This window comes from Miniopterus natalensis, chromosome 7 (assembly GCF_054644295.1).
Source record: "Miniopterus natalensis isolate mMinNat1 chromosome 7, mMinNat1.hap1, whole genome shotgun sequence".
Lineage (NCBI taxonomy): Eukaryota > Metazoa > Chordata > Mammalia > Chiroptera > Miniopteridae > Miniopterus > Miniopterus natalensis.
This window is the reverse complement of record NC_142087.1, coordinates 70,424,332-70,447,722: the sequence shown is the minus strand read 5'-3', so window position 1 is coordinate 70,447,722 and position 23,391 is coordinate 70,424,332. Positions and strand designations below refer to the sequence as shown.

The 23,391-nt window shown below is 39.6% G+C and overlaps 1 protein-coding gene across 1 annotated transcript in view; it reads right to left on the bottom strand.

Moving 5' to 3' along the window:
• Window positions 1-23,391, bottom strand: part of CDH20 (cadherin 20) — a 182,676-nt gene that overhangs the window by 130,481 nt on the left and 28,804 nt on the right. The gene's annotated exons all lie outside the window — the stretch shown is intronic.

The following is a 23,391-nucleotide window of genomic DNA, read 5'->3' as shown; positions in this document are numbered from 1 at the left end:
TTTGTTAGGGATTAAATTACATTGATAGATTAGCGTCAGTCTGTCATTATGGGTCATTACAATTTTTTTTTTTCAAATAGTGGTTGAAGTAATTTAATTTGGGATTAAATAAAATTTAACATATATTGTGACCCATCCCTCAGAAATACATGAGAAACTGGCAAGCTATGCTATTCACTAAATCATTATATGGATCTGGATAATTTATTCATACAACAAATATTAACAGCATCTGGTGCTGTTCCAGATGCTGGGGTACAGCATCCTCTTTCTCACATCCTAGAGGAGACAGACAGTGGAGCTTGCCCCCTACCATAGATGTGGCTCGGGTGAGGGTGGGAAGGCCACAGTAGCTGTAGACAACTCTTTCCAAAAATGTTTGCTTTGAAATAAAGAAAGGAGAGTGGATGGCAGTTGGTCATGGGGGCAAAGACGGTTTCTGCTTTGTTTTCAGTATGGAAATTGCTAGAGCATATTTATGTGCTGCAGAATGACCACCAGAAAGGGGGAAAGTAAATTTACAGAAGAGGAAAGGGGTGCCTGCAGGCTCCAGTTCCTTGAAGGTGAGAGCAGGTGGAATGTGTTTCACAAGTGGAGCTTTAGCTTTTGATAGAAGGAACAAAATAACACGAGGAAATTCAAGGAGGGTGGACCCAGCTACAGGTCAATTAGTGTTTATTTCGCCACTGAAATTAAAGAGGTGCTTTTGGCTGGGCAGTCATTAAATTTATAATACTCTGCCTATTATTCATTGATTCCAGAGAGAAATGGAATGTTCTATTCCATCGTTAAGCTTGGGTGTCATAACTTCCTCACTTGAAACTGAATTTTATGTAATGTTGAAACCCATTCTTAGAACAATGTCTGGGCACATATCTGACACTTCATATTTACTGAACAGATGCACAAATTAGTGGGTGAACTACAGTTGTATATTGCTGAGCAGAATTTTCATACTGTGCAGGTGATGTCATATCTCCTGTATGAATTTGCACTGATTCTTAGCATTTCCATGGCTGTACATAATATTTATTTAACTCTTCCATGTGGTAGCAGAAAGGTCATTGGGCTTAGAGGCAGGGCTTGCATTTAACTATCTGCCTACCCACTTTATAGCCACTTAAAGCTGGGGAGGATATTTAACTTCTCTGGGTTTTACTATTTTTATTGTACAATGAAGCAGTTGGGACAAATCAGTGGTTTTCAATTCTTTTAAACCATTAGGCATTCTCTTTGAATGGAAGCCTTCCTGGAGCCCACTCTATAAAGCAGACAGCCTGGGACTCCTCAGATGAGAATGGGGATGGGACACCTGCCCACTGGGCGCCAGTATCCCTGGCCCTGTTCCCACCCTCCCTCGCCTTGCTGCCAGGGGCCCCTGAGTGGGGCTCCTTAGAACGGAGGTTAGAAACCTAGAAGGACTATCTCTTAGGTCTTTAATGGCATAACTGAGGACAGGCACCTTCTGATGTGATTTTAATAATCCTGGGAAGTAAGGACTATGTAGTGCCATTGTGTCTGTTTCACAAGTGGGGAAACTGAGGTTCAGAGTTCTTCATTCACTATAATCTCATGGCTGGTAAATGAAGGAACTGGGATTAGAGCTAAGTCTTCTGTCCCTTGTCCAGGCAGGCCTTTTGTCGCTATCAAGTGATTTCCCCATTGGCTTTATGTTGACTCACTGGAGTCTGTGGTTAAGCTATCTGAAATGATTTCTGCTAGAAACTATTACTGTATACTTAGTATAGGGCACATTTTCACATTTGTCATAAACCACTTAAATATGTTTTCCTGAGTATTGTTCTATACCTGAATTAGTTAAATTATAGAACCTTAATTAAATTGCTAAGAAATAATGAGCTGCGAGGAACCATTACAATTTCTCAACAGAAATTTCTAAAATGCAAATCAAATGAATTGACTGAACACTTAAATCTGTTTAATTTTCAAATCAGTTTCATTTTTTTAGGTAATCTCCACTTTGAGACAGATAAAGCATAGAGCCTTATTTAATGTGGGACATATTGAAATAAGACATCAATTGTAACTCAAATGCATATTGAGAAATTAAAAGAGGGTGTCTATAATACTTTCAACAAGAAATAAATTTTAAAAAATTTATCTTAAAAAAAAAAAAAAAGTTAATCAGGATTAAACACTGGGTTGGAACAGGGTGACAGTTGAAATGGCCACATCAAATAAAGGCCGTTCTATAAAAATAATTAAAAAACAAAAACAAAAGAAACAACTGTTGGGTCAGGTTGACTGCCCCTCCCTTGCGTGTTCTGGGTGCGCCCTTGCTCACCTCTTGGAGCGCTCTTCCTGATCAGATAAAAGCACTGCTCAGCCTTCAAGGTCCCTGTCATAAAGTGCTCCCTGTGAGGCTCACTCGACCTCATGGCTTCGTTTTCTTCTTGGAGACAACTGACCTTCTCCCTTCCCCGGGGCTCCCCGAGAACTCTGCACTGTGGCTGTAGGGGTCATGTAGCTAGTCCTGCTTGCCAGGTTTGAATTTCTGCAAGGGCAGAGAGTATTACACATTCTAAAGGTTTGGGTTTGTTTTTTCCTATTATAAAGTAAATATATACTCAATAAATGAAAATCTGGAAAAATGCAGAAAAGTTAGCATGAAAGAGAATCATTTCATTGATGCATTGCCCTAATACAGTGAAAGCTTAGGATCTGGAATAATTCTTTCTCATGTTTCCTCGTGGATGACAATGTTGAGTTTCGTTGGGAAGACATTGCTGATGCTAGAAGGGATGTGACAGTTTTACCTTTGCACTAGGAATGTGTTGTTACGCTTTTGAGCATGAGTCTTGACGATTGTTTACCTCAAGGTCCCACTCCTCGCACCCTGCTTCTTTCGGCAGCACCCGCAGGCCATGCACACTAAGGAAGAGCCAGGCACCAGGCCAGCGGGCGGGCGGGCGGCTGCGGGCCCACGCTGCGGGCCACCGGCCTTCTCAACCCGCGAGCAGCAATGTGACGGGAGCGGCTTCCTTCGTGGAAGGAGAAAAGAAGCATGGCTGGAAACGGATCACTAATGCTGGAGCTTCTTGCTGGCAAAAACTGAGATTTTTCACCTGCAGGATACCATTAGTTGAGACCTCTTGTTTTGTTTTTTTTACATTTTAAAAGAGTATAAAAGTTATAGAGACTTCGGAAAATGCAGGATTGTATGAAGTTGTACATCAAAATCAACAGTACACCCACCGCACATAAATAACTACTGTCAGCCTTCGGATGCACTGAGCTTTCAGTCTTTGTCTATTAGGACAGAGATACATAATTGGGATCATACAATATATAAATAGTCTATCCTTTCATTCAGCTTCAGATATCTCTGTCTTATGTAGATCATTATTAAGTTAAATGAATATTGAAACATTTTGGAAGTTAGCTTAATATTCTGTTACGAGGATGAACTAAAATGAATTTAACCATTCCTCTGTGGTTAGTAGTTCGGCTGGTTCCAATTTTTTCAAAGTGAGATATAAAATTTCAAAGGATATCTATTGTCCAAATTTTAATTATTCCCTTATGATAAATGTATAATATAGAAATGACTTGAACAAAGGTATGAAATACCTGTCTTTATATTTATTGATACAATTCTGTCCAGGGAAGTTAGAGACATTGCCAATTTGCAAGTAATTGTTCCAATATATTTAAAAATATATTATTATATTTGAAATGTTTGCTATTTTGATAAATTTAAAAATTATACTAGCAAAGTTGATATTTGTTTTCACATACTTATCTACTTGTGTTTCTCTATAAATTGTTAATGTCTTTTATGTGGGGTCTTAATGTTCTTAAGCATCAATTTTTTGTTTGCCAGTAATAAGATATTGCCTGTTGGCTTAAGGTAAATACAATTTATCAGATTAGGACCATCGCCTTATGTTCTTTTTTTACTAGGAGTATAAGTAGCATATTAGGATGAATTAAAGCCCAGGTTTAGAAATAAGGTCTTCGGCAAATTCTTTAGTGTTTCTAAGCCTTAAGTTTTGAATGGAGTTGTATGAGGCCATTTTCTGGATAGGGTTGATTAGATGGTTAAAAGAGATAATGTATCTAAACCATAATATAGAGTCTGGCACATAGTAGGTGTTCAATCAATGTTTGCTATTATTTTTACTATTCTTAGGAAAAGGTGGAAATTTTAAGAAATCTCTTTTTAGTATCTACTGGGCAATCATATCCATTTTAATGTTTGTTTACTAATAGATTCTTATATTGATGGGATAAAGTACTTGGCTGTAGTGGAATGTTCTGTGTTCTCAAATTCTATTTGCTTCTATTTTTATTTATTAAAAAAAACAATTTAATTGTCTTTTATTTAAAAAATTACCTTTATTGTTGAAAGTATTACAGGTGTCCCCCCACCCCCATTGACCCCTGTCTCTGGACCTCTCATGGTGGATCTCTCCGGGCTTGTCAAGATTCTTTGCCCCGTGCATGTACATTTTGAATCCTTACATCTGTATGTGAAAGTGTCTCCCAAAACTTCCTTGCTGTCATCTCCTACTTTTCTCCATTGTTACTCTTCCTGCCTTTCAATTTGCTGCTGGTCACTGGGTTTGGGCTTGGAAAATTAGAATTAGAAAGTTTATTAGAGTTGTGTGTTGTCACTGAGTATGAACCTGAGGGGTTCTCTTATGAGAAAAGTTTATGATCATTAGTACATGAATCTGTGGATTTTTTTAAAAAATTAAATTTACTGAGGTTTAAAATTATATAGGTTTAAAGTATACAAATCTATGATACATCATCTGTATATTGCATTGTGTTTACCATCCAAAGTCAAATCTCCTTCCTTCACCACATATTTGACTCTTTACTAACTACCCCTACCCCCATTCCCCTCTGGTAACCAAACTGTTGTCAGTGTCTATTAGTATTTGTTTGTTTATTTGTCCAATTGTTGTTTTCAGTTTAATGTGTTACATATATACAATGAAATCTATGGATTAAAAAAAAAAATCTACAATAGAGATTGTTTTGGGTAAGGAAGAAAATCCAGTATTCTGTAATGGCCTCATAATAAGAGCAACAATAATAACAGCTAGTTTTTGAGAATCTACTGTCATTCTACATTAGATATTTAACCTCTGTTAACTCATTTAAAGCCTCAAAGTGGGGACTATACTCCCCATGTTAACAGAGGAAGGGAGCAGGGCTCTGAGAGGTTAAGAGATTTGACCAGTTTTCCTTTAGCTAGTAAACTGAAATTCAGGGCCAGGAACTCCTGACTCCAGAGCTCTTTCGTCATTCCACTCTTTGGCTCTAGGTATCACCCTACCCTATATTCTTTAGCCAACATTATTTCTTTTTAAATAATCTTGCTGCTTGTTAGCTAAATACTGTGGTGTACTTAGTGTTTTGAAGTGTGGACTTAGGGAGTAAAATGGTATGAGACTTTATATTAGGACAGTTTAAGAAAATTTTGAAGGGTTGTTGTAAACATTATTCAATGATATTTGTAATCCTAATAGCAATGAGATGATGGGTTGAAGATAGATGTGTCTGAAGCCTAAAAGTCTAATGAGACATTGTTGCGGTGGGGCATAAGAGCTTGATTAGGGCAAGAGAATGGGAGCGGTGAGCAAGAGAGGGACCTAAGAAACATTTTGGATATGGAAGGAATAGAAACTGTGACCATAGTTGGGGATGGTGATGAAAGACGGGTCAAGAATGGCTTTGAAGTTTCTAGTTTATTTGAATTGGTGAAAGAGATATTTATTATGCTCTGAGATGTGGATTATAAAAGATGAAATGACTTTTGAGGGAGAAGGTGGGTTTTATTTTAAACATTTGGGTGTAATGAACTTGTGAGACATCCAGGAAGAAATGCTCAGCAGACACCTGAAAATGAGGAGAGCCTTTGCTCTGATTATATTTAAGTTAATAGAGATTCCACAGGCTCCTGAGGAGCAACTTGAATGGTGTTTTTGGTGGAGGTGGACTGTCATGTGTATCAAACATATTTTGGATTGCTAGTCTTCCCTTTGCCATTCTTGGAGTCACTCAGATTTTCCTCTAGAAAACTCCTCTTTTCTCTTCTCAGCTGTGCTCTTTGAATGGATGGGACTAATCCACCCTCCCTCCCTCAATAGGTAAGACTTGAGGACTTAACGACCATCATCACATCCATCTCCCAAATCCTCAGAATGGATCTGATTACTTGCTTTGGGATGCTAGTAATAGAATATCTGACTAAAAGTGTCATAAAAAACAGAAGGTTATTCTCCCCTCTCTCAAAAAGAATTCTAGAAGAAGGTAGTCCAAGGATTTTTCCATGGCTCAACAAGTCAGTCTCTGGAGCAGCCTGTCTATGATTCCCATGTTTACAAGATGATTTCCACAGCTCCAGATATCACTTCCTTAGGTAACAACACCAGAGTAGGGTAGAGGGAGTAGAGAGGTCTACCTGAATTTCTCACTGTTATTAAAGAGGAAAGTCCCACAGACTTCCAGGACTTCTCTAATGGTTCTGTTGACCAGAATTGCCCACATCCTAAGCCAGTCACTGGAAAAAGTTGTAGTATTACCATGATCGACTTAGTTCAATTATGGTTCATTATTTAGACTGAGGAACCATTAGCCCATTGCTGCTCCATATTTAAACAAAATCAAGATTCTATTATCAAGGAGGAAGGGGTAACGGCTATTGGGTAGGCGACAGAGAGAGTCTGTTGCACTGGGCATGTAGCTCAGTAAGACATAAGTAGCCCGGCCATTGTGGCTCAGTGGTTGAGTGTCAACCCATGAACCAAGAGGTCACTGGCTCGATTCCTGGTCAGGACACATGCCTAGGTTTCAGGCTCGATCCCTGGTGGGGGCCGTGCAGGAGGCAGCCGATCCACGTTGATGTTTCTCTCTCTCCCTCTTTCTCTAAAATCAATAAAAATATATTAAAAAAAAAGACATATGTAGACCTTTGCTTGTGACCCACCTCCTTGCTCTTCTAGGAGACTTACAAACATTCTCTGCCTATAGACCATGTGATATGTGGCTCTGATTTCTAAAACTGCCGCAGCCGGTGTTGCTGCTCTGAGGGCAGCGTGCCTGAGGTCAGAGGCAACCCAAGAGCAGGGCACAGGTGTGTGGGTCACAGTGAGAAACAGCAGGAGCCTTGGTTACATGGGGGACTTCTGGATCAAACTACACCTAAGGTTGGTACACCTCAGGGTGTCCAGTCATAAAAGAAAAGCCATTCTTGATGTTTGCTTAATCCACGTGAGGCTGGGTTTTCTGCTGCCTGCGATATAAAGAATTTTTATGGTAAGAGGGTTGGGAATTTGGGCGGCAAGGCCTTCCTACTCCTCTCTGTCTCAGTGAGGAGTCCTAACCTTACTTTCAGTTAAATAGCATGGAACATGATCGGTGAATTTCTAATACGCTTTTGGTCTTTGTAGCAATGTGATTTTATTTACTCCAGACAAGTAGGGGGACCCCTCTCTATTTGAAGAAGGCAATGAAGACAAGACAGCAATATTGCTCTAGCGACACATAACTTTGAAGTTCTGTAAGCAATATAAATAAGTAGACCCCTTCCAAAACCTTCTGTATTTATGAACAGAGTAGCACTACTTTTCATTTCCTCTTCTGCCCAAACCATTCTCCGGGCAGTACTTGAAGTAACGCTCTATCAGAGATACAATGAGGCATCCCAGCGCCTACGTCTAAATCCAGGATCTGCTGGCGTTAGGCCTAAATGGAATGCCTGTGAGCGCAAATGTCAGGGCCTCTTACCCTCTCAGCTCCAGGGGAATCTGAAAGACTGGTAACTTGGTGATACTGTATTTTCTCCTTCCTTTGAAGAGTTATTTAGTTTACCATAAGCACACAGGTAAGGAAAAAGCGCTTTAAGCCTGCTTCCTGAAAATGAGCAATGCCCCTGTCCCCAGAGGCTGGCAGACTTCTGTCCTTAGATGAACAGTAATCACATGAATAACTTTAAGGGCTAATCAGCATTTTATAGTAAACACAGTGTTCATCATGCAAAGGGGAGGGCCGCTGTATCCTTCCTGCAGGGTAATTGCTTTTGGAAATCAGAACCCATTTATCTTGCGTCAGCGACACGTGCCCCCGACTGACGGAGAGACACTTCTGTGCTGATTCCTCCTGAGCCCGAGGCTGTTCACTCCTACAGCAAAAAGCGCAGGGATTCCAACAGTGCAGCACAGAAGGACTTTAGTTTCTACTTGTGGGAACCAAAAGAAAAGCAGCCAGGACCTGTCTCCTCCTCCTCAGATGCTTCCCTTTCCCCGATGCTTTTCCTACTCAGTTTCGCTAAGGTCTTTATGACACGCGGTCAGCCTCAGACACACTCCCCGCTTTTCTGCCCTCCACCCGAGTGCCACGCACGAAAGAGCCACGGCGACTTCTTCGCCGAGTCAAGTCCTGGAGGCACACTTCAATTTCAGTTTAGATTTTGCAAGTTCAAAGCTAGCTGTGGATAAATCCAAGAAGACTTTTTATCAGGATATTGACCCTCCTCCCCAGAAGCCCCCCTTTAGGGGGTTTTCTCTGCCCACCACGTCCAGTACTTCCCTTAACCAGCGACCCCAAATCGACAGTCTTGTCGGAGCAAATGCTCTAAAATAAACATCCATTTGTCTGCCTGCATTACTGATCCTGACACGGACACTAAGCCCATATGAACCATGACCAGACAGTTCTTACAAGCACTTTGCTCACTGCCTCAGTCCAGCAACAGGAGAGCAGACAGAAGGCTTAGCGCCCGACTGGGAAGAGTTCATGGCATTTAAATCCAAAGGAAATCGTCGAAGGCAGGCCTACCTGCTTTCTCTCCCTGGGCAGCCTTCTCCGTGAGAATAGTTATCTCATTTTAGCAAAAACCTGGTTTGTCTGCAGATCTCATTAGAACGCTCCCAACAATCACCAGTCTGTGTACAAAGACGCTAGAAGAGGGAGACAGATCTCAAGCTCAGTTTCGTAGGCTAGGTTTCCCCTCTGATGTTTCCTTAGCTACTTAATGCGCACTAAAGCTTCGGATATCTTTAGGAGTCATACTGGGAACTATCTTACAGCAGCGAAATGATCAGTTAATAACAGACATTCTATCTTTTTGGTTCTAAAGAATATTTTGTAGGTCTTTCCTTACTCTTATTAAGCTTTACTGTGAGCCTGAATAATATAAAGAGAAAAGTTACTGGGTTTGTATATTTTGCATTCAACTGGGAAACCGATGCAATACCATGAAGGGATTTTCCTATTAATGTTTTAGGGTTTGATGTCCTTCATGAAGCCATTAAAATTTCAACATTACAGCTTTCCAAAGAGCCTTAACAAAAATTTTAAGGGAGCATAATGATGCTTCAAGTCTGCTAACATTATATATGCCCAGCACAAATTAAGTAGAAATTGCTTGTAGGCATATCTGATCATTTAAAATATCCAGTTGAAATAAAAGGGATCCACTCTTGTGCTGTAATTATCTGAATTGATTGTGTTATCGCTGCCTGAGTCGTTATCATTTTATACATCATTTCAAGAGACACAGATAGCCTAAAAGCCTGCAAATTATTTTATAAAGGAAAGAACCCAATTGTGGATGTTATCCTTAAATTTTTATTGTATGTCATATTTATATAGCTATCTCAGAAAGTCTTTAACACTACGGGAAAACTACCTAGAGGAGGAAAAAAGGCCACCATCCAAATTTATCACAAGACCTTCTTAAATTGCTACATGTTCTCTCTCTGACTATTTGCGGTATATCTTTTATTCCTGCAAGCAGCCCTGAGACTCTCATATTAATTCTGCTCGAAGTGTGGTTGTTTCCTTAAAATATACCCCAAGTCACACCTAAGTTGAAGTGCCAAATGCCAGTTCTTTAGAAATTAAAAACACACACAAAACAGCACAACTGTTTTGCCCATTCTTTCCCTAATATTGTTGCCATGCTTTATCTAATTCAGAACTTTTACTAAAAAGAACAGCAGTCATTAGCCATGACGATTAATTTTATGTGTTAAATTGACTGGGCGACAAGGTGCCCCATATGAGGTTAAACATTAGCCTGGGTGTGTCTATGAGGGTATTTCTGGGTGAGATTAACATGTGGGTCAGTGGACTGAGTAAAGTTAATGGCCTTTCCCAGTGTGGGCTGGCATCCAATCCATGGAAGGGCTGGGTTAGGGGAGCTCAGTCTGCCAGGCTGCCTTTCAGCTGGGATAGTGATTGGTCTTCTCCTGCCTTCCAACTGGAACTCAGACTGGAACTTACACCACTGGTTCTTCTGGGTTTCCAATTTGCCGGCTAAAGATTTTAAGACTCTTCAGTCTCTATGATCACGTTAGACATCCTCTCTCTCTCTCAGCCTCTCTCTCTCTCAGTCTCTCCTCTCTCTCTTTCTCTCTCTCTCCCCTACTGCTTCTCTTTCTCTGGAGAACCAAAGTCAACATAATTTTGAAAAGGAAGCTGTTTCATAATCCTAATGTGTAAGATTTAATTTGAATATTCATAAAAGTATTTAATCTGATCCTGATAGGATAAACCAATGGTGAGTAATTTATTATTTAGCGTTAGTCTTTCCTGATGTAAACAGAGTTCTGTTGGCCCTTGGGGATCTGCAAAGAAGGCAGGGGCGTCAAAAGAATAGGTGCTGAGATTCCTGTGTAGACATCCTCAATTGGTACAGGGTGGCAAAAGGTACAGATTTCTCCTGTTTTGGCAGACTCTTCCTTAAAGTAAGAACTCACATTTCCAAAATGCAAAGTAAATAACACATTATTTGTTGGGACTTGGACTCAATCTAATTAAAACATAGTAAGTGGCCTAACGTGTGGATCTCTGGGATGAAGAGTAACATAGATCCAGTACATAATTTCTTCCCTCAAGATTTAGCTCCACCAGTAGCACAATCGAAAACACCACAGATCATGGATGCTTGTGGAATGCCCCAGTTGAACAGAATCTTAGGTCAAGTTGAACCTCCTTGTTTTATAGATTAAAAACCTAGGCAAATAATTTAGACTCTCTGAGCTTTGATGACTTACCAACTCACTTGTGCCAAAGCAGGACTGCGGCCCAGGTGATAAGACTTCTCATTCAGTGCCTTTCCTTTATACAATTGCCCAAAATATGATTGCTCTAAGTCATAATAGACAATAAAATTTTATACAATGTCTGTCTCAAAAATCTTAAAATCAGAATATATAAATTATTCTTAATTTAAGCCTCACTTACTTATTGAATAACTCCTATGTGTGAAATACTTGTCAGCTGTTGGATGAGTGTTTTCTTGTAAAAAACCTAGCAAAGATGTCTCATGAGAGCATGGTTATTATGGTGTATCTTCTGTTTTATATGTGTTGAACTGTTATTGCACAGTAGGGTGATAACAGATTCTGATACCACTACATTTACACTTTGCACCTGCTGTCTACTGAGATTGTTACAAGAACTGAAAGCACATTTCTTGAGGATCTCCCTTAACAACAACTCTAAAGGTTAAAAAAAAAAAGATTTAGACCCACAATGTAAAAACAGATAAATGGCAGTACTGGAGAACCATAATACAGTGCTCAAATAAGCACCTGCTAGTTATCTCTCGGTGTCGTTCTGCTCTTGGCCCACTGAAAAAGATTTTATCTGAGTACATGATTGTCCTGCTAGAGACTGCATTTCCCATACTCCTTTGCAGCTACATGTGGCAATGAGACTGGGCTCTCTCCAGTGAGGTGTAATTGGTGTACCAAGTACCGCTTCTACAAATAATCGTCTAGAAGGAAATTACTTGCTCCAGAAAAAAAAAAAAGCTACATCTCCAAGGAGATATTTGGGAAATGTATATATACCAAACTTACTTTACTCATAGAAAAACTATCTACAGAATAACTGTTCTTACCAGTAAAGTTCAAGGCTTAGGTTTTCAGCATATTTATTTTCTTATTCTCACTTTCTCTTTCTTTGTCTCTCTCCCTCTCATGCACACTGTATGCGTTTTAATAATAGTGAATTAGAACAGGTAATCACAAATCCCATAAGAGGCACTGTTTATTTATTTATTTTTTAAGGAAAGATCAGGTTGGAAAACTTCTGTCTTCAAGAGAATCAACACCTAAGAAGCTTTCCATTTGTGTTTCATAGCTAGTGCTAGAAACCCATCTCCTGGACAATACCAGAAATACTACTGGTAGTTTGAGGAAAAGTGACTTTCTGATGGAAAAATAATAGATAGAGGAGGATATTTTATATCCAAGTGTTAATGTAAACCCAGAAAAATATATATGTAAAAATTCAACATAGCTAGATAGCCACAATTCTTTTTCTTTAGAATGAAATTGGTTGGCTTATAAAAATGCTACCTTAAGAGAGCTGGATTGTACTGCCTTGAATCTTTTATGCATTTGATAGGGAAATTAAGCTAAAGAACAAATTGCTATGCATAGGGCCATGCATTCCCTTGATGTGCGAACAGGATCTGCTAGAATAGTCTTGGAGGTGAGCTGGTTTCACTCACACCTCATGATTGGCCCACAGAGAATCTTAGCGGCCCTGTTCTATTTTAAGGATGGAGGGCACATGTCATTGTGCTGCTATGAAGTTTCTTTTAAAAATGTTTGCAAGCTAGAACTGCATCCCAGAACTTCATTAAATTAAGAAACGTATTCGATCAATGTAGGATATTTGGCATTTAAGTCAAAAACTAAAATATGTTTATGTGCATTTTATGGCTCCCTATACAATCAAGTGAGTCATATTTTCAGTAGATACTTTCCTTAAGTCAAGAGGTAATTCCTCCTACTTATTCTGGGTCTGATTTGAGGCAAGGTTGCTTTCCCCTTGAACAAAGAGAGTTTACAGAGTTCAAGGACGTATTTATTAGTTTGATCAATTTATTTATTACTTGATTTATATGTATTTATAAATATTTATGAATAAATTATACACTTTTTATCCTATACTATGGGTTTAGTCGTTCTCATCTAATGTTTTTTGCTGTCTTTACAAAGCCCACATTAAAATAACCTAAGTATTGCTAAAGACACTAAATTGAGTGGGAAAAACAAACACTGATAAGTAATATAATAAGATGTACCTAGGTGGATCAAACAAGAAAGTATACCTTCTACAAAATGTGTAGACCCCTGTCTTTCAGTTGTGCTTGCTCTGTGTAGAGTGGTCCCTAGTGACTTTGGTCTGAAACTAAGAAGCCATAATTAAACCTTTAATAGATAACTAGAAGCCTAAGTGTTCAAGTACACAAGAATCTAAAAACCCTGAAAGTATTTACAAATGGTTTCAACAAATTTTTTTTATGGGTTTATAAAAGGGGGGGTAGATACATTTGTGTAAAATGCTATTTGATCTCTTCTTAGTATTTTGAAAAACAAACACAAGCAGAATATAAAAATATTTCTCACCAACAAGTTCAATTTTGTGAAATACTGATATACACTAATGTGCTTCTTTAAGCCTTTTTGTTAGCAGTAATACTTTTAGTTACAGTTTCTGTTCAAAGGACTAGGCCTCAAGTTTTATGGGTTTTTTTTTAGATTGAAAAATTACCTTTTAAAGAGTCATAAGAATTTCTCCACATTTGGAACAGGCTTTCTTTTCATTCTTGGAGGACCCACTCTGTGGCTATTATTAGTTATGCAGATATAAAGCAAATACCTAACTTTTGCTCTCAAGATGTGTTGACAATGAGATAATTCAATGAAGTTGTGTTAACTAATGGAGGTCGGCTGCATGACTTATGAAAAATTTACCCCTCTGTACCCACAAACTCTAAATTTAAATATAAACGGTCTATGCTTGAACATTATGATTTGATCTAGATATGGCTATAAGTTGAGACAGGACTCAGAGAGAAGAGCACATCTGATTTCCTTGACACTTTGTGTTAGAGAAAAGATTGTGGCAGAGAGTAGGAGACAATTGAGTGCTGGGAGAATTGTACTGATGAGCTTGGACTGCTGTGGTCTGGGCCATGGTGCCTCATCAGCCCCTAGTCTTTGACGACATGGCTTCCTTGAGGAGAATGGAGGTCTGAGAGAAGGTTAATCTCCTTAGACGTGGAGCAAAGCGTGAAGTGAGCCATGGTTTGAGAAGGGCAACTGTCTCTACATCTGATGGGGGCTCAGGTGGTCTCAGATACCAAGGCAAGGCGGTGGGTGGTGATTTCCTAGAAATTGGTGGTTCCAGTTCCAGCAGTTTCGGGGCTATGGGCTTTAAACGTAGCCATTATAATAGCAGCTGCCCATTATGTTTTGTGTTGTACTTTTTTCTGTTGTTTCTAAGCCTTTATTAAAGTTTGGTCTCAGACTCTTGGAAATGGAGTCTGTCCCTTGCTTCTGAAAGAGCAGCCAGGAGAAGAGTAGCCAACAACTCAAAATACTAAAACTGCAAAGCAGAGTTAAACTGACCTGGGGCAAGATAAGAAAAGAAAGGAAAAATTAAGATTCTGCCTTAGAATGACATTGGTGAAGAGGCACTGAAGTGTAGATTGAGTTGCGGGATTATGACAGAGCTGAGAATATACAACTGGATGTAGTTGAGGATGCAGCAGTTTAGATAAGAGGTCTGCAAACTTTGTCTGTAGAGGGCCAGACAGTAAGTATTTTAGGCTGTGGGCCTGTCACTCTTACAATTCACTCTGTGATTGTGGCACAAAAGCAGCCAAGTTTCAGTAAAACTTTATGAACACTAAAATTTCTTTTTCTTTTTTTTTTTTTTTTTTAAATATATCTTTATTGATTTCAGAGAGAGGAAAGGAGACGGAGAGAGAGAGATAGAAACATCAATGATGAGAGAGTCATTGATCAAGCCCACAACTGGGCATGTGGCCTGACTGGGAATCGAACCCCTATCGCCTGGATCCCAGGTCGACGCTCAACCGCTGAGCCACGCCCGGCCGGGCTGAAATTTCAATTTCATATAATTTTAATGTCATGGGATATTCTTATTCTTTTGTCTCCCCCCCCCCCCAACCTTTTAAAAATGCAGCAATCCTTCTTGAGCCTGTGGCCGGATAAAAACATGCACTGGGTCTTACTTTAGAGGTTCTTCGTGGGGTAGATATTGTCTGTTAGGGAGCATTTAAGAAATTTTGGGAGACATTTTTTTATCTTCTGGTGAAGTCTTTCTTGAGCATTTATGTATTAAAATACATGCTATTTTATTATAAAATATTTTTCTTTTACTAATAAGGCATTATCAAATGAGAAATGAGTTGAACATTTGAATGGATTGGCAGACACCGAAAACGCTTTAGCATGGGTATTATTCTGAGCAGCAAAGCACAAAAAAAGTCGAGGACATTGACATTAGGGGAAAAAGAGAACTCGAAAATTTCTAGAGAGCTAGGAAAAACAGATGGAAATGAATAGTGTAAGACTCATTATTTCAAATTTTAAAATGAGTGAGCCCAGTTGACATGGCTCAGTGGTTGAGCATCAACTTATGATCCAGGAGATCTCGGTTTGATACCAGGTCAGGGCACATGCCCGGGTTGTGGACTCGATCCCCAGTCAGGGGGTGCAGGAGGCAGCCGATCAATGATGACTCTCTCATCATTGATGTTTCCATCTCTCTCTCTCTCTTCCTTCCTCTCTCTGAAATCAATAAAAATATATTAAAAATAAATAAAATGAGCAAAACATCTTTGTTATCTTTATTTAGTGTGCACTACTTACACACGCACAACACATGCACGCATATTTAGTGAGTGAAAAGTCTAAGGGCTTTTATAGATTCTTTCTTGACTGTGACCTCCAACCTCATTTTTCTATGGTGATATTTTCTCAACTTGTAATTTTACTCCCACAGGGATATTTAAGAACATGACCTTCGTGTTAGAGGAGGGAATGACTGAGATTGAAATATTGTTCTTGAAGTCAGTGCATTTCTGACTTACCAAGCTGTTTAGAGGTAGCATTCCTCCACGGGAGCCATCTAGGAGACACGCTGGCTTGCAGGGGTGTGTACTCCTGTTTCATAAGAAAGAAGCTGGGGCCATTTAGAAAATGTAAGGCCAATCATCGTATTTGTCATAAATTTAGCTGTAGGATATAAAAAGTCATTGCTTTCTAGCTCCTAATGAGCTATTTGCTTTTGGCCATTTATTAGCCTTTCCTGAGACTAAGCCCTCTGGGCAGCTGTCAATCATTACTATGTAATGACACATAGGGCATGGGTATTTTTGGAAATAAAACACCTCATTTTTCTCTTTCGTTCTGTTAAAAAGAAGTTTTTCCCTTATATCCAAGGAAAGGTGTATTTTATATCCATACATATAAATGGATTACAAAATATGTGTGACCTCGTTTCCCAGAGTCTAGCCTCCTCAATTCAGTAAAGGCAGTGTTCCAGTGCTATGGGTAGCAAGCCCAGGGAGGGTTATAGTGATCACTATACAACACCTATAACAAGACAGACATCATTTCATTATCACCAGTTAAGTTTTTTTCAGTAGGAAACAAAAACCAAAAACAAGCCAAGCAGCACTAATGAAGAAATATTGCCTCGATGCTCAGTCTCATCCGTTACAGTGGAAAGCGCTTTGATTAACGAGACGTGCACAAATACAGCAGGTTAATTGCAGGTTACTAATTCCCCCTTTTTTTCAAACCTAAAAAACATAAATTAAAGAAAAGACAATCTCTCTTTTTAAAAAAAATCCTCATCTGAGGCTATTCTTTCCAGAGAGAGAGAGAGTGAGGGAGAGAGGGAGAGAAACAAACAAACAGTGATGTGAGAGACACATCGATTGGTTGCCTACAACCAAGGTAACTGCCCTTGACTGGAATTGAACCCAGACCCTTCAATCTGCTGGCCGACACTCTAACCACTGAGCCAAACTGGCTAAGGCAATGATCTCCCTTTTTAATGAATATTTCTTGTTCTTAAAATTTATTCTTAATCCAGAAGATCTGATCTGAGATCATAGCCCTATCAGGGGGTGAGGGGAGGCAGAAAAGGAGGGATAAATAGTGATGGAAGGAGACTTGGCTTTGGGTGGTGAACACACAATACAATATACAGATGATGTGTTATAGAATACATTTGAAACCTACATAATTTTATTAACCAATAAATTAAATAAAAATTAAAAAAGAGTTATATTAAAAGGATGCTTTTGCATTTAATAGATTTTATTACCCATCAATAATTATTGCTGGAGCTATCTGCTTTGTCTAATTTTTTTCTAGTTGGAAAAAATTCTACTGTTATTTTATTTTATTTTAAATATATCTTTATCAATTTCCAAGAGAGGAAGGGAGAGGGAGAGAGAGAGAGATAGAAACATCAATAATGAGAGAGTCATTGATCGGCTGCCTCCTGCACCCCCTGACTGGGAATCGAGCCCGCAACCTGAGCATGTGCCCTGACTGGGAATCGAACCTTGATCTCCTGGATCCTAGGTCGATGCTCAACCGCTGAGCCACGCCCTGCCGGGCTCTGCTGTTATTTTAAAAGCATGTCCTGATTATGGTTTTCAAGTTAAAAATTGATCTCTCATTGAATGATCATACTTTTTAAAAAAGATACTTTTGATGTTGATTTACTATTGGAGCAGCCAATATTGCAAAGAAAAAGTTAATACTGGAAAAGTAATATGGTGATCTTATGCCATCAATTATGAAAACTATCCTACATTCAGTAGGGATTAAATTTACCTGGACCTAAAGCATAGTTGTACCCACTTTTAAATAATCTGAATCAATAACTAAACTAATAACACCTGAAATCCGTTCTGGAAAAGGGCATGCCAGGCAGCAAACAGCCTGTGAACTTCATCTCATCAACAAGATGCACTGTGTCCAAGGTGAGAGACTTTGTGGTGCTTTATTTCCTCAGCACAAAGGACTTACTAAGAAAATCGAGTGGACAAAACAACAGATCACACACCCCATAGAGTTTTAAATGTCCTGTTTAGAGCAAAAATCCTGTGTAATAAAATTCACGAATAAGAGAGAACTTTTGGAAATGAAAATTTAAACATAGGCTACAAATCCCTTTTAAAATATATCACCTAAAACTACGAGGTTCAGCATAAAAGCATTAACATAGAAGCTGGATATTTTAAAGAGAATACTTAAATTGAATGTATATTATGTATAGAGTTATACGCTCCTATTAAAAGTATATCCTGTACGTACAGTGATTGGAAATCCATATAGTATATTTTCTTCCCATTCAGGGAAGCGGCCTGGAGCAGAACATGAGCTTTGCAGTCAGAGAAGCCTGAGTTCCGATTCTATAGCTGCCCTTACACATAGTTTGAGCTTCAGTAGATCATACAGCTTCTCTGAGCCTCAGTCTCTACAGTGTAAAATATACCTGAAAACATGTATTTGAAAAGATATATGCACTGCTGTGTTCACTGCAGCATTATTCACAGGGGGCCAAGACATAGAAACAACCCAAGTGTCCTGCGATAGAGGACTGGATAAAGATGGGGGACACGGACACTATGGAATACTCCTCAGCCAAAAGAAAACATGAAGTACATGGGTGGACCTTGAGGATATTATGCTAAGCGAAATAAGCCAGTCGGAAAAAGCTAAGAACCATACGATTTCACTGATATGTGGGATGTAAAACTGAAACTCGTGGACACAAATAGCAGTGTGTTGGATGCCAGAGGGAAGGGGTGACCTATAGCGTAATGACACGCCCCCAAAGACATCTCCTTCCTTAGCCCCAGAACTTGTGAATATGTTTCAGTGCAAAGGGGGAATTAAGGAAGCAGATGAGTTAAGGTTGTGAATCAGCTGACCTTAAGGAGAGTGTCCTGGATTATCCAAGGAGGCCCAAGGTGATCACTGGGACCTGATATGGGCTGAATTGTGCCCCACCCTCCCAATGCATATGTTGAAGTCCTGAGCTCCATTACCTCAATATGGGAACTTATTGGGACATAGGGCCTTCGCAGAGGTAGCCAAGTTAAAATAAGGTTGTTAAAGTGGGCCTTAATGGAACTTGAAGAATGTCTTTATAACAAGAGGAGATTTGGACACAGTCAGCTGTAGAGGGAAGGTGATGTGAACACACAGGGAGAAGGCGTCCGCTGCAAGCTAAGCAGAGGGGCCCGGGCCAGATCTTCCCCTCACCGCCCTCAGAAGGAACAGGCTCTGCCAACACCCTGATCTGGGATGTGTGCCTCCAGAGCTGTGGGGCAATACATGTCTGTTGTTTAGGCCACTGGCTGTGGTGCTTTGTTAGGGCAGCCCGAGCCAACTTACACAGGCCCTTTAAACGAGAGGAAGGGAGGCAGAAAAGTCACTGAGTGATTCACTGTGAGAAAGACTAGGTCTGCCACTGCTGATGTGAAGATGGAAGGGGCCATGAGCCAAGGACGCAGGCAGCCTCTAGAAGCTGGAAGAGGCAGGGAACAGGGAACAGATTCTCCCCTAGAGTTTCCCGAAAGGAGTGGATGCAGATCTGTTGACATCTTGATTTGGGGCCAGTGAGACCCATTTTGGGCTTCTGACCTGCAGGACTGGATGCTAGTAAATGTGTGTTGTTTTAAGCCGCTAAGTAGTAATTCGTTACAGCAGCTGCAGGAACCCTAGACAGCGAGTGAGTTTAATTTCTCTCAGGTATGAAATCTGATTTCCTTGGGGTTCTGTTTGGTTTCCTTTTGTTCTAGTTTTATCTCTTGAGGACTCAAAGCTACTGGGCTAATTTTTCCCTGTCTGCTACTTCAGGGAACATGTAAAACATTTTTTAAAGGAGCTCGTCATGTTTCTTCTCTTCTCACTTTCTTAAGAATTGCAAACTCTTTTAGGATCTTCCCTTGCTCCACATCACAGGAAATGCTTTAGAAACGTGTGCCCTTTCTAAAAAGGCTGGAGAAGCCCTTTATCCTAAGGCACACAATAGACCCATTTATTCATTTTTTTCTTCTTCTCTGAAACCGTAATCCTGGGCGTAACCCTTAAGGCACACAGATGGCCACGAGTGGACTAAGAATTAGGAATTGACTGCGCCTGTTTGACTCCTGACATATTCATTCGGTAGCCCCACAAGACTCTTCTGTAATGGCACAGTTTTATAAGTAGTAATTTACTGTTGTATAAAGGAAGAGTTAATAGATAAGTTTTAGGCACAATATAGCCAGGCAAGAAGAGATTTTTGTTACACCCTCTCTGCTTTGTTTCACTGTTGGAAATGAAATTACAAACAGGAATTATGATAAGTTGTGTGTGTGCAACGACATTATAAATCCCTAAGTAGCATTCAAATTTTTCTAGAATAAGCTGCGTAACAAACGTCTTAAAATTAAAACTAAGGCATGCCTAAAGAAGATGCTGTCCACTTACTAGAGACTCATCTCACATTTAAAATTAGGAAACACAAATCTCATTATTTCTGTAACTTTAACCAGCTGCTATTCTTTAAAAATATCAAATACCTGTTATAAAAACACAAGAATTTATGGGCATGTCCAATTCTTTAATGTATATCTCAGAGAAATAATGCCACATTCATATTACAAACATTAAACTTTCTTCAGACATAACTTTAATAAAGTCTAAGGAAACTTAAAATGGTCAAAAGAAGGCCAGAGGGAAGCAGAAGCCCTTTCTTTCTAACTTGAAAACCAGCCTCAGTGTTTGCAGTGCTCACCACAAGCACTGCCTGCGCTAATGATATTGGTTCAGGTTCTTTGCTTCAAATGGCAGAATGTGAGTTTATTTTTCTCTGGCCCCTGACATTTACACAAGAAATGAAATGAATAACATCTAGGATAAGAGAATTCAGGAGGCCAGTTTTATTTTATTTTATTTTTAAATTTTATTTTATTTTTTCCATCACCCTCTTCTACCTCTCCCCCCCATTACCACGCTGTTGTCCATGTGCACGAGTTCTCTCTTTTTTCTTTTTAACTCAATCCCCCCCCTCCTCCCCTCTCCCTCAGCTCTCTGCCTGCTCTCTATCTATGAGTCTGTCTCTATTTTGCTTGGTAGTTCAGTTTGTTCATTAAATTCCCCATATGAGTGAAATCATATGGAGGAGGCCAGTTTTAGAACCAAGTAAATTTTGAGAACTTACTATTATAGATTCATTAATAAAGTTCTCACAGCAGCCTATAGCTATGAATGATCACCATGAATATCAAATTAGGTAATGCATATGAAAACCATAAGTGGCGTAAAACATGCAAAGTTACAGTAATGTTGCTTTTTTAAAAAAAAGTTATAGATATAACAATAAAACTCCAATATTTATACCAAAAAGTTTTTCCCTGAAGAGTTTTAAATACTTAAAAATTTTAGACACATAAATCCTCGAAGGTCAATTCTATTTTGTAAAAAGACTTAAGACTTGTGATGCCTAGGGCGCGGCCAAACATCCTGTCACGCTGAATGTGAATTCTACTGGTTCCGCAGCTTACATGTTTATAGAACCCACGAATTCCAAGAAAACCCTCACCTGCCAAAGGACCCGATTTCTAGGAACCCGTAAACCTATTACAACTACAAGGGCTTTTAGGTTTGGAAAATATAGCATCTCAACTATACAATCAACAGCCTCATCTCTCTGATTCATATTTGAGAACCAAAAAATATGGTTAAAAATGGGGAGGGTTGTGGTTCTGAGCTGCCAGGAGAGAGTTCACAAAATTCTTTCATTGAAGCTCATATTTTTACTCACTGGACCCCTTTTTATTCCTGGGACTATCACTAGAAATCCATGACTATACCAAGGTATCTGAAAAAAAAAAAAAAACAGAAAAAAGAAAAGGGCTAGAGGCCTGGTTTCCCAGCAGATTAGAAATAGCTAAAACTCAGAATAGCAATCGAAAAACCCATAGCATCTGGGACCAGTTACTATAGAGGCCAAGAGCCGTGCAGTCCTGAGTGGGACCCGAGGAATCTGTGTTGCAGCCCAGCTCAGTAACGATGTTCCCAGTGACACCTGGCTCTTCACTGACAGTCGCTTTGAAGGCCCTGCAGCGGTCACGGCACGGCCACTGCCGACGCATTCCACAGGCTGTTACCGGCTGCGCGCGGCGCAGGGGTGAGCGAGCCATGCTTCCTGCTCCCCAGGACTGCGGGGATGGCCTATCGGGCCGCAGGCAGATGTGAAAAGAGGGAATTTCTGCGTAGAAGTTACATGCCCTAAAAGTGGAGACAGGATACTCTGGAAGCACAGGCTTTTCCTAGTTAAGAAAATGTGATTTCCTTTTTTTTTTTTTTTTTTTAATATATCTTTATTGATTTCCGAAAGAGGACAGGAGAGGGAGAGAGAGAGACAGAAACATCAATGATGAGAGAGTCATTGATCGAGCCCACAACCCGGGCCTGTGCCCTGACCGGGAATCGAACCCCGATCGCCTGGATCCTAGGTCGACACTCAACCGCTGAGCCACGCCCGACTGGGCAGAAAATGTGATTTCTATCCAAATTAAAACAATAAAAATAGTTTCGATGCTTGCAGTTAAAGATATAAAACCTCAGCTCTAGCTTAGCCATGTAGAATGGCTCATTTCTCAAACATTCCCACAGCTATAGCTTTAGCATGTTTTGTTTTTAGCTAATTTTGTTTTGCCTAATAGTTAACGTGTTACAAATCAGATCTAAGAAATTTTAATTCATTTAAATGAGTTATAGAGCTGGTCATTGTTTAGTTGGACTAGAGGTTCAGTTCTAAGCTATTCTAACAAGTCTCGCTTTGGCACCGCCCAGTTTGACCTCAGTAACGCTGCGCTGTGTGAAGATGAGCTTACTATTACACTGTTTCCCCTCTGTCTATTTTTTTAAACAATATGAAGAATCACTCAGGGGAGGACTGTCCATCTCATTTCATTTAGGTCATGAAGTTACATGCCATCGAAGGCCAAGTCCTCCTCTGTAAGCCATCATCAACTATGATGTAATAAAAGGCTGTTACTACCATCTGGTGAAATGAATTCCCTGACTCTTGTTTTAAGTAAAATAAAATAACATTTTATAGACCTTCTTCATAAACCCACAGTAAGTCATTCTCTCTGTGACATCCAGCCCAAGCCCAGAAAATAAGCAGCACTTTAAGCCACATGAATATTCAAAAGTTACAGTCTCATCCAAAGAACAAAAATAGTTAAAATATACTGAAGCATGCCTTTTCATTTCTTAATGAAAACTGTGCCCAATGCTTTAAAGGAGTGCTATGTTTCTATTTTTCCAAAGTCTCATAGTCATCTCTTTTTAATCTTGGTTCTTAATCTTGAGAAATTAGCTACAATGGAAAGGATGATATTATAGCATGCCTGTTAAATTATTATTTGATAGAGGGTAGAGTTCCTTAGTAGGAGAATTTTGGGGTCCCCGGAAAATACACTGCCCAATAAAGAGATTCCCACTGGCCTACTCAGTGTGCCCAGAAATCCTGCCCCACCTATAGCCATGACCGCTTGCC